This window comes from Ornithorhynchus anatinus, chromosome 3, assembly GCF_004115215.2.
Source record: "Ornithorhynchus anatinus isolate Pmale09 chromosome 3, mOrnAna1.pri.v4, whole genome shotgun sequence".
In the NCBI taxonomy this organism is placed as follows: Eukaryota; Metazoa; Chordata; class Mammalia; order Monotremata; family Ornithorhynchidae; genus Ornithorhynchus; species Ornithorhynchus anatinus.
In genome coordinates, this window is record NC_041730.1 from 59,702,110 (window position 1) to 59,715,302 (window position 13,193).

Sequence of the window (13,193 nt, forward strand, 5' to 3'; positions counted from 1 at the left end):
GGAAGCTTTAGGGAGTGGAATACTGACAGGAAGATGGCCTTCCAAACTCACTGTCATTCTTTTCATCCCCTTGGGCAGTCTCAGATCCAAGAATCTTCATTTTCCTTTGTATATCAACACCCAAGAAGAATGAGACATGCCTCAAGGAGGCCAAGCCTGATAGCTTGGTTTTCTCTTGGTTTCTAAAAATATCTAATACTCCAGCTGGGCTCTTTGGCTTAGTGTAAAGAGCATGGGACTGGGAGTCACCTGGACCTGGGTTCTCATCCCAGATCCTCCACTTGTCCACTGTGTGACCTTGAACAAGTCACTTTATTTCTCTGTTCCTCAGTTACCTCAGACGGAAAATGCAGGTTAAGACTGTGAGCCCCATGTGGGACAGAAACTCTGTCCAACCCAATTTGCTTGTATCCATCCCAGTGCTTAGTACAGAGCCTGGCATGTAGTAAGCACTCAACAAATCATTATCATCATTTTCTAGTCTGACATGTGAGGTTCAAAATAAGACAAAATCCCAAGGAAAACGGTCTCTGGAACGATAGAGTGCCACGGATTTTATATTATTTCTCCCTCTTTCTGTTTCATCAATTACAAGCTCAGCAGTATAGGTATGGTACACATGAAGAGGATGACAGACTGAATTCTCCATTTAAAAAGGCATCTTAATGTATAGGGGAAGGCAGCCAAGCAGACACCACATTATACATGTTGGTTACAGCTCTGCGACTGCAGCAGTGAAATACATTCAACTTCTATATCTGAGTATTTACTGGGGAAAAGGGTGGCCACATTTTCAGACTTTCACTGTTTTACTCATATTTTAAATGATTTGGTGGGGGACAGGTTCATTCATTCATTCAATAGTATTTATTGAGCGCTTACTTATGTGCAGAGCACTGTACTAAGTGCTTGGAATGTACAAATCGGCAACAGATAGAGACAGTCCCTGCCCTTTGACGGGCTTACAGTCTAATCAGGGGAGACAGGCAGACAAGAACAATGGCAATAGAGTCAAGGGGAAAAACATCTCCTAAAAACAATGGCAAACAAATAGAATCAGGGTGATATACATCTCATTAAACAAAATAAATAGGGTGATGAAGATATGTACAGTTGAGCGGACGAGTACAGTGTTGAGCGGTGGGACGGGAGAGGGGGAGGAGGAGAGGGAATGGGGGGGAGAAGAGGGTTTAGCTGCGGAGAGGTGAATGGGGGGGAAGAGGGAGCAGAGGGAAAAAGGGGGGAGCTCAGTCTCTTGGAGGAGGCCTCTTGGAGGAGGTGAGCTTTAAGTAGGGATTTGAAGAGGGGAAGAGAATTAGATTGTCGGAGGTGAGGAGGGAGGGCATTCCAGGACCGCGGGAGGACGCGGCCCAGGGGTCGACGGCGGGATAGGCGAGACCGTGGGACGGCAAGGAGGTGGGCGGCAGAGGAGCGGAGCGTGCGGGGTGGGCAGTAGAAAGAGAGAAGGGAGGAGAGGTAGGAAGGGGCAAGGTGATGGAGAGCCTTGAAGCCTAGAGTGAGGAGTTTTTGTTTTGAGCGGAGGTTGATAGGCAACCATTGGAGGTTTTTAAGAAGGGGGCGGGGGGGAGTGACATGCCCAGAACGACAGGTGTGGATGTTGCTTGAGGATAGGTGTGAAGGGTTACTTTTTTTAATGGTAGATTTGTTAAGTACTTAGTAGTGTCAGGCACTGTACGAAGTGCTGGGGTAGATACAAACTACTCAGCCTGGATACAGCCCTTGTCCTACATGGAGCCCACAGTCTTAATCCCCATTCACATATGAGGTAACTGAGGCACAGAGAAGTTAAGTGATTTGCCCAAGGTCACGCAGCAGGCAAGGGTTGGATCTGGGATTCGAACTCAGGTCCTCAGATTCCCAGGGCTGTGCTCTTTCCACTAGGTCACGCAGTCTCTTCAACTTAATTTACATTTCACATGTACCTATGGCCTTTGATCTTCAAGGAATGGAGTCTAACACCCACCAAAATTTTCTTTCCCAATGCTTCGTTCAGCACTCTTTAAGTGCTTAATAAATACTACCTATTAAAACTGGAGAGGATAGAGGGAGAGCAGCAGTCATTAAGTATTTCTCACAATTACTCTTCAATCTAGGGTACACAAACATTAATTTGAACAATTTCCCTTAAATTTTCAGCTAATTGGCAGAATATCCCTGGGCATGACTCCTTGTTCCACTGCAAGATGAGGTTGATTATTCTCTGTAGGATCACAGTCTAACTTGGATACCTTTTATTATTTATTTAAGGAGCAAAGTACACATTTCTATGTATCATGAAATTCCAAAAGATAGGACCTCATCCCCAGGTAGCTGAGGGAGCAAAGTTAGACCAACCTAAAACAAGATCTAATGGTGGAAGCGATGATGGAGAAGTTTGGAGAGACCCCCTGCATCCAAAGAATGGAGGCAGATAGAAGTGAGTTTTCAGGTGGGATTCAAATGGGGATAGATACATAAGCAGGTACAGAAAGGAAAGGAAAAGGCTAAATTTTCACATCCAATTAACCAAGTTTGAACCACATTCTAGCTCTATCATGGTTATGGTTCCAACCCATGTAGATGAAACTTTGATTCTTAACTCTTTGGAATGCTTGGACTTTTTTTCCTTTTAGAAATACAGAAAAAAGGTAATAAGCAAAGATTCATGTTTTTTCTCACTCATCTCCATTCATGGGAGAAAGCAACATGGCCTAATGGAAGGCATTTGGGGCTGAGAATTAGAGGGCTTGGATTCTATTCCTGGCTCTGCCACTAACCTGCTATACAACCTTGGATAAGTCCCTTAATTTCTCAATGACTCAGTTTCCTCATCTATAAAATGGGGATTCAATATCTTTTCTCCCTTCACTTTATACTGAGACCCCCATGTGGGATAGGGACTGTGTCCAACCTGATATTCTTGTATCTAAACCAGTGCTTAGGTTAGGGCTTGGCAGATAGAAAGTACTTAATAAATATCAGGATTATCCTTTTTAGCATAGAGGACTGTCCCTTTAATCAAACTACTGACTGATTTTCTTTCTTTCTATTTTTCTTCATGGAGGCTATTTCTAATTTTTTCTTTCCCCTTTAAAACTGACATTAGCTGGGTCTGGCTCAGTTTTGTATCTTTACTGGTAAATCCATATTAATAACAACATCAATACTATATTAAACCTGAACTATGGGAATAATTTGTAATCACACCAAAATTAATAACGCCGTGTATCACATGGAGAGACATTCGGTGAGGAGAGGGGAATAACTATTAACTTAGGTTATTATTACATTATTATGGCCATTTAAACAGGCTGTAATTCTGGAAATTTAAAGGTCAGTTTGATTTATTCAGTTTTGTTCGTCATGTGTTTCAAAAACTAATTAAAGCACAAACAATGTGGCTGCATCTCTGCATGGCCAGGGACCTCTTAGATTGGAAACATCCTGAATCAAAGACCTTTGGAATTTTCAGACTTTGGAGAGCAACCATTTCATTCCTTTGCAATGTCATCAGCTGCTTCAACTTTAGAAGTCCCAAACCCATGTCCTGGGGGTGTGGAGGGAGGAGGATGATGGATGTGCAAGCAGCCAGGGCAGGGCAAGGTAACCAAATAGTTGGTCTTGATAACAACAAGAAACCAATGAAAAATCAAAAACAAACCAAAAAAACCAAAGGCAGGGATGAAAAGTCACAGCCCATTATAAGGAAAGAAGTGATTTTCAGATGCTTCATCTCTCTGACAGGCTGGCATGCCTAGGGTCCAAGAGTCACAGTGCCCCACAGTATTCTGAAGCTTTGTTAGGGGCACTTCTTCTGATGTCCCCTTCTACCTGAACAGGCCTAGAACCACACAAGAAGTGTGGAGAAAGTGTATGGTGTCTTTTCCATGAGCCTCAATGCTTGGACAAAGGGCACGTGCTCCAGTTTTTCCTTCCTGCCCAATGAAATGAGGAGGTGGAACTTCCTCAAGGCAAGTTTGTTGGAGGAGGTGGATTTTCAGGAGAGTTTTTTAAGATAAGAGCTATGATCTAGCACATTTTAAAAGGCAGGGAAAAGGGCTTGAACAAATGGAAGGAGGGAGGAGAGCAGTAAGGGGCACATTAAGATGAGGAGTTTGAGGGGAGTGGTCAGGAGTTTTGGCTTTATGAAGAGGGAAATCAGTATTTATTTCTCACATTACCACCTAATCTACATGCCCATAATTATCTGGAAAATTTGGGATGGCAAGAATTTTACCTGGGAATTGTGACCTCATAGACCATGCCTATTTTGTCTCTGTCCCAGTCCACACTAATCTTATCTCTCTGACTTCTTACTACAACCCAGTCCACACACTTCACTCCTCTAATGCCAAACTACTCACTGCACCTCAGTGTCATCTATCTTGCCGCCAAACCTTCACCTACATTCTCGCTCCCCCTTCATATCCAATAAATGGCCATTCTCCTCACCTTCAATCTCCTCCAAGAGGGTGTTCCTGACTAAGCCCTCATTTCCTCTTCTCCCACTCCCTTCTGTATCACCCTAGTAAGTGGATTTGCATCCTTTATTCACTCCACAGTCAGCTCCACAGCACTTATGTAAATATCCATAATTATTTATTTATATAAATGTCTCCCCCTCCAGATGGTAAGCTCCTTGTGGGCAGTGAATATATCTACCAACTCAGTTATATTGTTCTCTCCCAAGTGCTCAGTACAGTGCTCTGAACACAGTAAAAACTAAATAAATGTATTGACTGATTGATCAACTGGCATGATTACTTGTATGCACTCGAAAGAGGACATTATTGAACTAAGAGTAATTTGCTATTCTCTAGGTAGAATTTTAACACATCAAGTCACCTTACATAAACTTACATAAACTATCGCTCACTAGACAATGCGGTACATACAGTAAGCACTCAATAAATATGATTGACTGATAAATCATATTGACATATCAGAGACTTCTTAGGAGAAACTTGTAAAGACCTCAATCTGGAGTTCTAACGTGGTTACCTATGGTGTTGAGATGGTCCTGTGAAGGCAAATATAAGTAAATGGAAGCAGGAGCCATGTGCCAATCAATGTCCCTGGGGATTTTTCTTGGGGGACCTGGGAGGGTTTGGAAAATCTGGAAAGTTTTGAGAGGAATTCTGTTTAGAGGCGTAGATAAGAAGTCTCTTCCAAAGCCTGTTCAAACTTATCCTGTCTTGAAAATCCAAAACAGAACTTGCATTCTTCTAGACTTCTAGAGAGAGAGCGAGTAGGCACTTCGGTTATTCTGCTAGCAGACTATGTCACAAGAATTCACCTCTCCCAGAAAGTCTTCTCAGATAACTCCCACCTGATTTCCATTCCTCTCATTCCTCCACCCTGTCACCTGACCCAAATCACTTATGTGTCTCTAAGCAGAGTATGTCAGTTTTTTCTGTTTACAATTTTTTCTACATTTTGATTTTTGTGGGTGAACGTAACATTTCTTCTCCATTGCAGAGAGCAGTACCTAAAGGGTGAGGACTTTGTCTTTCATTCTCTCTGCCTCCTCCCCTATCCCTAAGCATAATGTGTGTGTGTGTGTGTGTGTTGTGTATGTGTGTGAATGTGTGTGTGTGTCTTTGTTTCTGTGGGTGTAGTGCATCTGTGGAGAAATTATTGTCAAACATCAGAAGAATGAACCAAGTGAGGTTTATGGAGTCTATGTCTTGGCGGTGTTTGAAATCATCAGAGGTTACTTTTCGCCGATGACATGGTCCCTGAAGATGTTATCTATGGCCTGTCATTCCTTAGGGTAGAGAATACCTAGAATCACAACTCATTGTCACTGAAAATGGACATATTTAAAACTGGTATTCATTGAGCACTTTCTGTGTGCAGTGCACTGTACTAAGCACTTAGTACTTAGCACTAAGTACAATACAGCAGAGCTGATACATTTCCTGCCAACAACAAGCTTAAAAATACATATATACATATATCTGCGTATATACACATACACACACATATATATATCCACATATATATATACATATACATATATAGTTCTTTTCAAGACAAAGAATCCTTGAGATGCGAAATGAAATAGGTAAGTATGAAAGCTGTTTCTGAAATACACTGCAACCATTTTATTCTGCCTTTTTAACATCCCTCGATATTTTCATCTTCTTCTCACTTGCTTTTTTTCGTATCTTACTGAAAACCCTGATTTCTTTATATACCAGAAAGCATTTTCCCCCTCATAGTAAAAATAAAATCATGTAGGTGCAATTTTGTTTTTCTTCATACATTTGGGGCTAAATTTAACTAATTAACATTTTAATAACATTCCACCATTTGTTCCTTCAGAATTAGGGGACTTTGCTCAAGATAGATTAAGATATACTCTATGCCATCTGGAAGTGTAGCAGATTTGATTTTAAATAAGTCATTTTTTTCTATATGTATTTGGACTTTTCAGGGTAATTAGCATATTGGATGGGATTTTTTTTAAAAAAAGGAATGAGGAAGAATGAAATGTTGCATGTTTCCAGCTTCTCTGCTTACACAAAAGAGAGTTCAGTTCTGCTGGAGCAGGTGGCAGTATGTTAATAATCATGACCATATTGATCAGATTCCATCCCTGACAGTTGCATGCCCATTATACAGATGAGATGACTGGGGCCCAGACTGGTTATGCACCACCCTCATTGTTCTGGAAGAGTTTGGTAACCAGTAACACCTTTACCCTGAGACCCCAGGTAAGAATGCACATGTTAATAATAGAGGGAGGCCAAGAAAGCCACATTTATACCTGATACCCTTAGTTCTTTTGCAGTAACAGTAGCAGTTATAGTACTGCATTTGTTAAGTGCTCCTTAGTCCAGCATGGGGCTCAGAGTCTAAGTAGGAGGAAGAACAGTTATGTAATCCCTATTTTACAGATGATGAAACTGAGGCACAGAGAAGTTAAGTGACTTGCCCAAGAACATGCTGCAAGTGAGAGATAGAGCTGGAATTTAACCGAAGTCCTCGGGTTCCCTCAACCATGGTCTCTCCATTAGGCCACATTGCTTTTGTTTACATAACCAGAAGAGGATTTTCCTGTTTCCATATACTGTCACCAAAAGAAAGGAGGAACTTTCTCATCAAGCTCTTAGTCCAATGCTTTGCACAGAGTAAATGCTCAGTAATTACCACTGATTTATTGATTGATCATTGAAGACTCTTTTGATGAGCTGGGAACTAAGGGGAGGGCTTAGGAAGCATTTGGGACTTTGGATTTCTTAAATTATAAAAGACCAAAGCAACTGATGAAAAGGTGTGCATCTATCAGACGATGCTGGGGTTAGGTGTCCTGGCATGGGGAGACAGTGAGGTTGCAAGTGAGGGGCTTTATATTAGCAACGGTCTACCATTAACCATAATCCTGGTAGATGGTCCCTTCCCTAATGATACCTGTTACCCAAGTGGATAAGCAAGAATAGTCAGTTCACCCATCCAAACATTCCTCAGTCAGTCTGTCAGTCAGTTGTATTTACTGAACACTTAACTGTGTGCATTCCACTGTATTAAGAGTTTGGGAAAGTACAACACAAAACCAAGCAGACACATTCCCTGTCCACAGTGATTTTACAGTCTAGACATACTCCCCTCTCCGGACCGAAATTGCCTTGCCTGTTAACGACAGATAACTTTACTGCTGATACCCATGGATCAAGTTGGATAAATTGCAGGTCTTTCCCTGGTGGAACGGGCAGTGTGGTCATCTGTACACTTTCCCAAATGCAGTCCTAATTCCAGCACTTGGTGAAAACCTGACCATCACTCCTCCTCCTCTGCCCCTCAGAGCACAATTGTAGGGGATATACAGGACCCGGATTGGGGAGAGGAAGAGAGAAAGCAAAAATTATACTGATAAGGAGTAGGAATAGTAGTAATATGTGTTATTTACTGAATGCTCACTCACTGTAATTAAACAAACTAAAGAAAGCACAATCTTAGCGAAGCAACATGGCTATGTGGAAAGAACAAGTCCCTGGGAGTCAGGGGACCTGGATTCCAACCCCAGCTATGCCATTTACCTGGTGCATGACTTTGGGCAAGTCACTTAACTTCAGTGTGTCTTGATTTCCTCACCTGTAAAATGAAGATCAAATACATGTTCTCCCTCCTATTTAATTCAATTCAATTGTATTTATTGAGCACTTACTTTGTGCAAAGCACTGTACTAAACACTTGGGAGAGTACAATATATCAATAAACAGAAACATTCCCTGCCCACAGCAAGCTTACAGTCTAGAAGGGAGGAGACAGACTTAAATGTAAATAAGTAAATTACAAATATATATGTAAGTGCAGTGGGGCACTATGAACTCTGGGTGGCATAGAGACTGTGACTGGCCTGAATCTTGAAACTATCCTATTGCTTAGTACAGTGGTCATCACAGAGTAAGCTTTTAACAAATACAACAGAAACACAAGACATGTTTCCTGCCTTCAAGGTGCTTACACTGCAACAAGGAAGAGAAACATAAAGTATTTACAAACACTAGCACCAAAATAGAGAAATTGACCATTCAATCAAATGTACCTACACACTCCAATACAGAACTTGTAAGGCAGCTAGTTGTGGACCAGAATCCACACTTGTCAAATACATGCTTTAGCTTCAGTAATATAAATATTTCAGCAATGAAAACCACAGTGCCTGGAGGAACTGGGTAACTGTGGTCACAGAATAGTGCAGCATGGCATGGTGGACCAAGCATGGGTCTGGGAATCAGAAAGGTCATGAGTTCTAATCCTGCCTCTGCCACTTGTCTTCTGTGTGATCTTGGGCAAGTCACTTCACTTCTCTGTGCCTAAATTACCTCATGTGTAAAATGGGGACTGAGACTGTGAGGTCCATGGGGAACAGGGACTGTGTCCAACTTGATTTGCTTTTATCCATCCCAGCGCTTAGTACCATGCCTGGCACATAGTAAGCACTTAATAAATACCATTTTTAAAGGGAAAAGATGAAGTGGTGAGGTTATTCCCATTTTAATTGGGACAACTGAAAGACAGAAAATGGAAACGATTTGTCCAAGGTCACCCAGCAAGCTAATAACATAATCGAAATGAGAATTCAGCCATCCTGATTTCTGGGCCTGTGCTCTTTCCATTAGGCCAGACTACCTCCATAAGTTTGAAATGTACCATTTGCAGGTTTGGAAATGAAAATAGAACCACTCTTGAAATCACAATTCGTTTAAATTCTCTCTTCTGGATTTGCGTCTATTGTGACAGATGCTGTCGAATCTTGTCTTCACTTTATTATTCTGAAATAGACAGGTTCGCATTTCTCTATATGACAATAATTAGAATAATATCACACATTTACTTCTTAATGCCCCTTTCCTTCAAAAGGATTTTGAGTCTGCCTTGATTATAGTATTCGTAAACTGAATTGTATCAGTTGTGGCTGGATCCTACATTCCTCCCCACGAATGTCATTTTTCCTGAAATGTTTCGTATTCTGTTCTCATTCCATCCCAACAATGATTTTGGGTTCCACGATGGATAGGATAGGTGACTTTCGCTTCATTGGAAATGCAGGCTCTTTCCCTGGTAATGTTGCCTGACCTTAGTTTCCGTACCCAAACTACCTTCCCTGGATGAGCAAAATGATACTCTCAATACCACCCTCTGTACTGAACTCAACACACTTGCTCCCCTAATCCCTTCATCGATCTCGTACCACTAACCCACAGCCCTGGTCCACCTGCACAGTCCAGCTCCTTTGCTATTTTTCATGAGTTGCAGAACACTGCTGGCAGAAATCTAAACATCAGGGCAACTTCATCCACTTCAAGTTTATTCTTGGGTGCTTTAACTCTGCCCTCTCCTCTGGCTGGCAAAATCATTTCTCCTAATTGATACCCATGCCCATCACGCTCGCCAGCTGGTCCAGACATTTAACTCCCTCCTCAGGCCCACTGTCCCCTTTGCCTCCCCCATCCTTTACTCCCAGTGACTTGGCCATCTACTTTATTAAGAAAATTGACACAACTAGATGTGATCTCCCTAAAATCTCCCTTCCCTTCCTCAGTTCCTCCTCCCCCCTCCTTCATCCTTTTCAACTCTCACATCTTTCCCAGCATTATCTCTAAGGGAGACCTCCTGCCTGCTCTCAAAATCCACCCCCTCCACCTGAAGATCCAGCCCCTTTCCTTTTCACCTTATCAAAACACTTGTCCCTTCCCTTCTTTCATTCATTCATTCAATAGTATTTATTGAGTGTTTACTACCAGTCATCTTCAACTGTTCAATCTCCAATGGCTTCTTCCCCACTGCTTTCAAACATGCCCAAGTCTCCCCAACCTAAAAAAAACCCCTTCCTTGACCTCACGGCTCCCTCCAATTACCTCTCCATCTCCCTCCTATCATTCCTCTCCAAATTCCTTGAGCTAGTTGTCTACACCCACTATCTCAAATTCCTGTCCTCCAATTCTTTCTTATACCCCCTCTAAATCACACTTCTGTCCTCATCACTCCACAGAAACTTCCCTCTTAAAGGTCACTAATGATTTCCTCTTGCCAAATCCAATGGCCTCCACTCCATTCTCATCCTCCTCTACCCCTCAGCTGCCTTCGACACTGTTGACCACTCCCTTCTTCTGGAAACATTATCCAACCTTGTCTTCACTGACACTGTCCTCTCCTGGTTCTCCTCTTATCTCTCTGGCTGCTCATACCCAGTCTCTTTCACAGGCTCCTCTTCTGCTTCCCAGCCCCTAACTGTGAGAGTCCCTCAAGGTTCAGTTCTGGGCCGCCTTCTATTCTTCATCTACACCTACTCCCTTGGAGAACTCATTCACTATTATCCTTCAACTACCACCTCTATGCATATGATACCCAAATCTACAACTCCAGCCCTAATCTCTCTCCCTCTCTGCAGTTTCAAGTTTCCTCTTGCCTTCAAGACATCTCTACCTGGATGTCCTCCCATCACCTCAAGCTTAATATGTTCAAAACAGAACTCCTTATCTTCCCACCCAAACTCTGTTCTTCTTCCGACTTTCCCATCAATGAAGATGGCACCATTATCACTTCTGTCTCTCAAGCCTTTAACCTTGGCATTATTCTTAACTCCTGTCTGTCCTTCAACTCACATATTCAAACCATCACTAAGTCCTGTCAGTCCCACCTTCACAACATCACTAAAATCTGTCCTTTCCTCTCCATCCAAACTGCTACCACGTTAATTCAATCCCTCATCCTATCCTGCCTGGATTAGTGCATTAGTGCATCCTGCCTAGATTAGTGCAGCCTCTTTGCTGACCTTCCAGCCTCCTGTCTCTCCCCACTACAATCCATACTTCACTCTGCTACCCAGATCATTTTTCTACAAAACCTCTCAGCAAATGTTTCCCCACTCCTCAAGAAACTCCAGTGGTTGCTCATCCACTCCCACATCTAACAAAAACTCCTCACCACTGGATTTAAAGCCCTCCATCACTTTGACCCCTCCTACCTCTCCTCGCTACACTCTTACTACCAGTCAGCCTGCATACTTCACTCCTCTAATGCTAACCTTCTCACTGTGCCTCAATCTTGTCTATCACACCACTGACCCCTTGCCCACATCCTGTCCCTGGCCTGGAATGGCCTCCCTCCTCAAATCCAACAGACAAGTACCTCTTTTTTTTCTGATGGTATTTGTTAAGTATTTACAGTGTGCCAGACACTGTACTAAGCATTGGGGTAGATTCAAGATAATCAGGTTGGACACAGTTCCTGTCTCAAGTGGGGCTCATGGTCTTAGTCCCCATTTTATAGATGAGGTAGCTGAGGCACACAGAATTACTTGTCCAAGGGCGCACAGCAGATAAGCAGCGTGGCTCAGTGAAGTGGAAGTATGGGCTTGGGAGTCAGAGGTAATGGGTTCGAATACTGGCTCTGCCACTTGTCATTTGTGTGATTGTGGGCAGGTCATTTAGCTTCTCAGTGCCTCAGTTCCCTCATCTGTAAAATGTGGATTAAGACTGTGAGCCTCATGTGGAACAACCTGATTACCCTATATCTACCCCAGTGCTTAGAACAGTGTTCTGCACATGGTAAGCGTTTAACAAATACCATCATTATTATTATTATTATAAGTGGTGGAACTGAAATTAGAACCCAGGTCTTCTGACTCTTAGGCCTGTATTCTTTCCACTAGGCAACACTGCTCCTCCCTCCCCTCAGTGATCCAGAAGCTGGAATTAAAAGTAACTAGATAGTTACTTACAGGGAAACTGCATCCATAACGATTGATAGAAATACAGAATGTTTAGTGTGTGTCGGGGTTGTACGGCTCCAACAGGAGATATGCCTGAGAAAGAGTAAGCTTCTGGGTCAAAGTTACATTTTTTTAAAAAATGGCATTTATTAAGTACTTACTATATGTCAGTCAATGTATTAAGGACTGGAGTAGATTTAAGATAATCAGGTTGGACAAAGTCCATGTCCCACATGGGGTTCACAGTTTTAAAGCTTATTTTACAGTTGAGATAACTGAGGTAACTTGCCTGAGGCCACACAGCAGACACATGATGGAGCTGGAATTAGAACCCAGGTCCTCTAATTTCCAGGTCCATGCTCTTTCCATTTGGCCACCCTGCCTCTCAAATCTTGGGCGTCTGAACATCCTCTTTGGGTAAGTAAATTGTGTGAGGTTGATCAACATTCAACTCATGCTATAGCTATTTCTGAATCTTAGTTTGCGTTTCTAGAAGAGCGGATAATGAAATTATACTTTCAGGTTTTAATATATTTCATTTCTGATTGCAGAAGAAGATCGGGGGATTTACTTGCGCTTGGAACTGTTTCTCAGCTGTTATAGGGAAGATGGAATTTGATACAACACCGATTCATTTACTTGGTTAGACTGGATTTTCAGAATAGCAATTTTCGTATTTATTTATAATGTTTATCATCATCTTAATGCTAATTTAATCTCTTTGAAAAAAAAATTCATCAGGCTGGTAATAAATGATACACTGGGAAACAGGGAATTGATAATACTTAGTGATTTCAAATACTGACTGAAACTCTAGTTTAGATCTACACTTAGGAATTATTTATATCCTCTTATGTCATATCAATTTAAATAATATCCCACTCACTGGGGCATAAAGAATAATGTTAATATTAAAGTTTCTATTTAATATTTGCTAATTGCACATGAAGGGGTTATATCTGCTGCATCT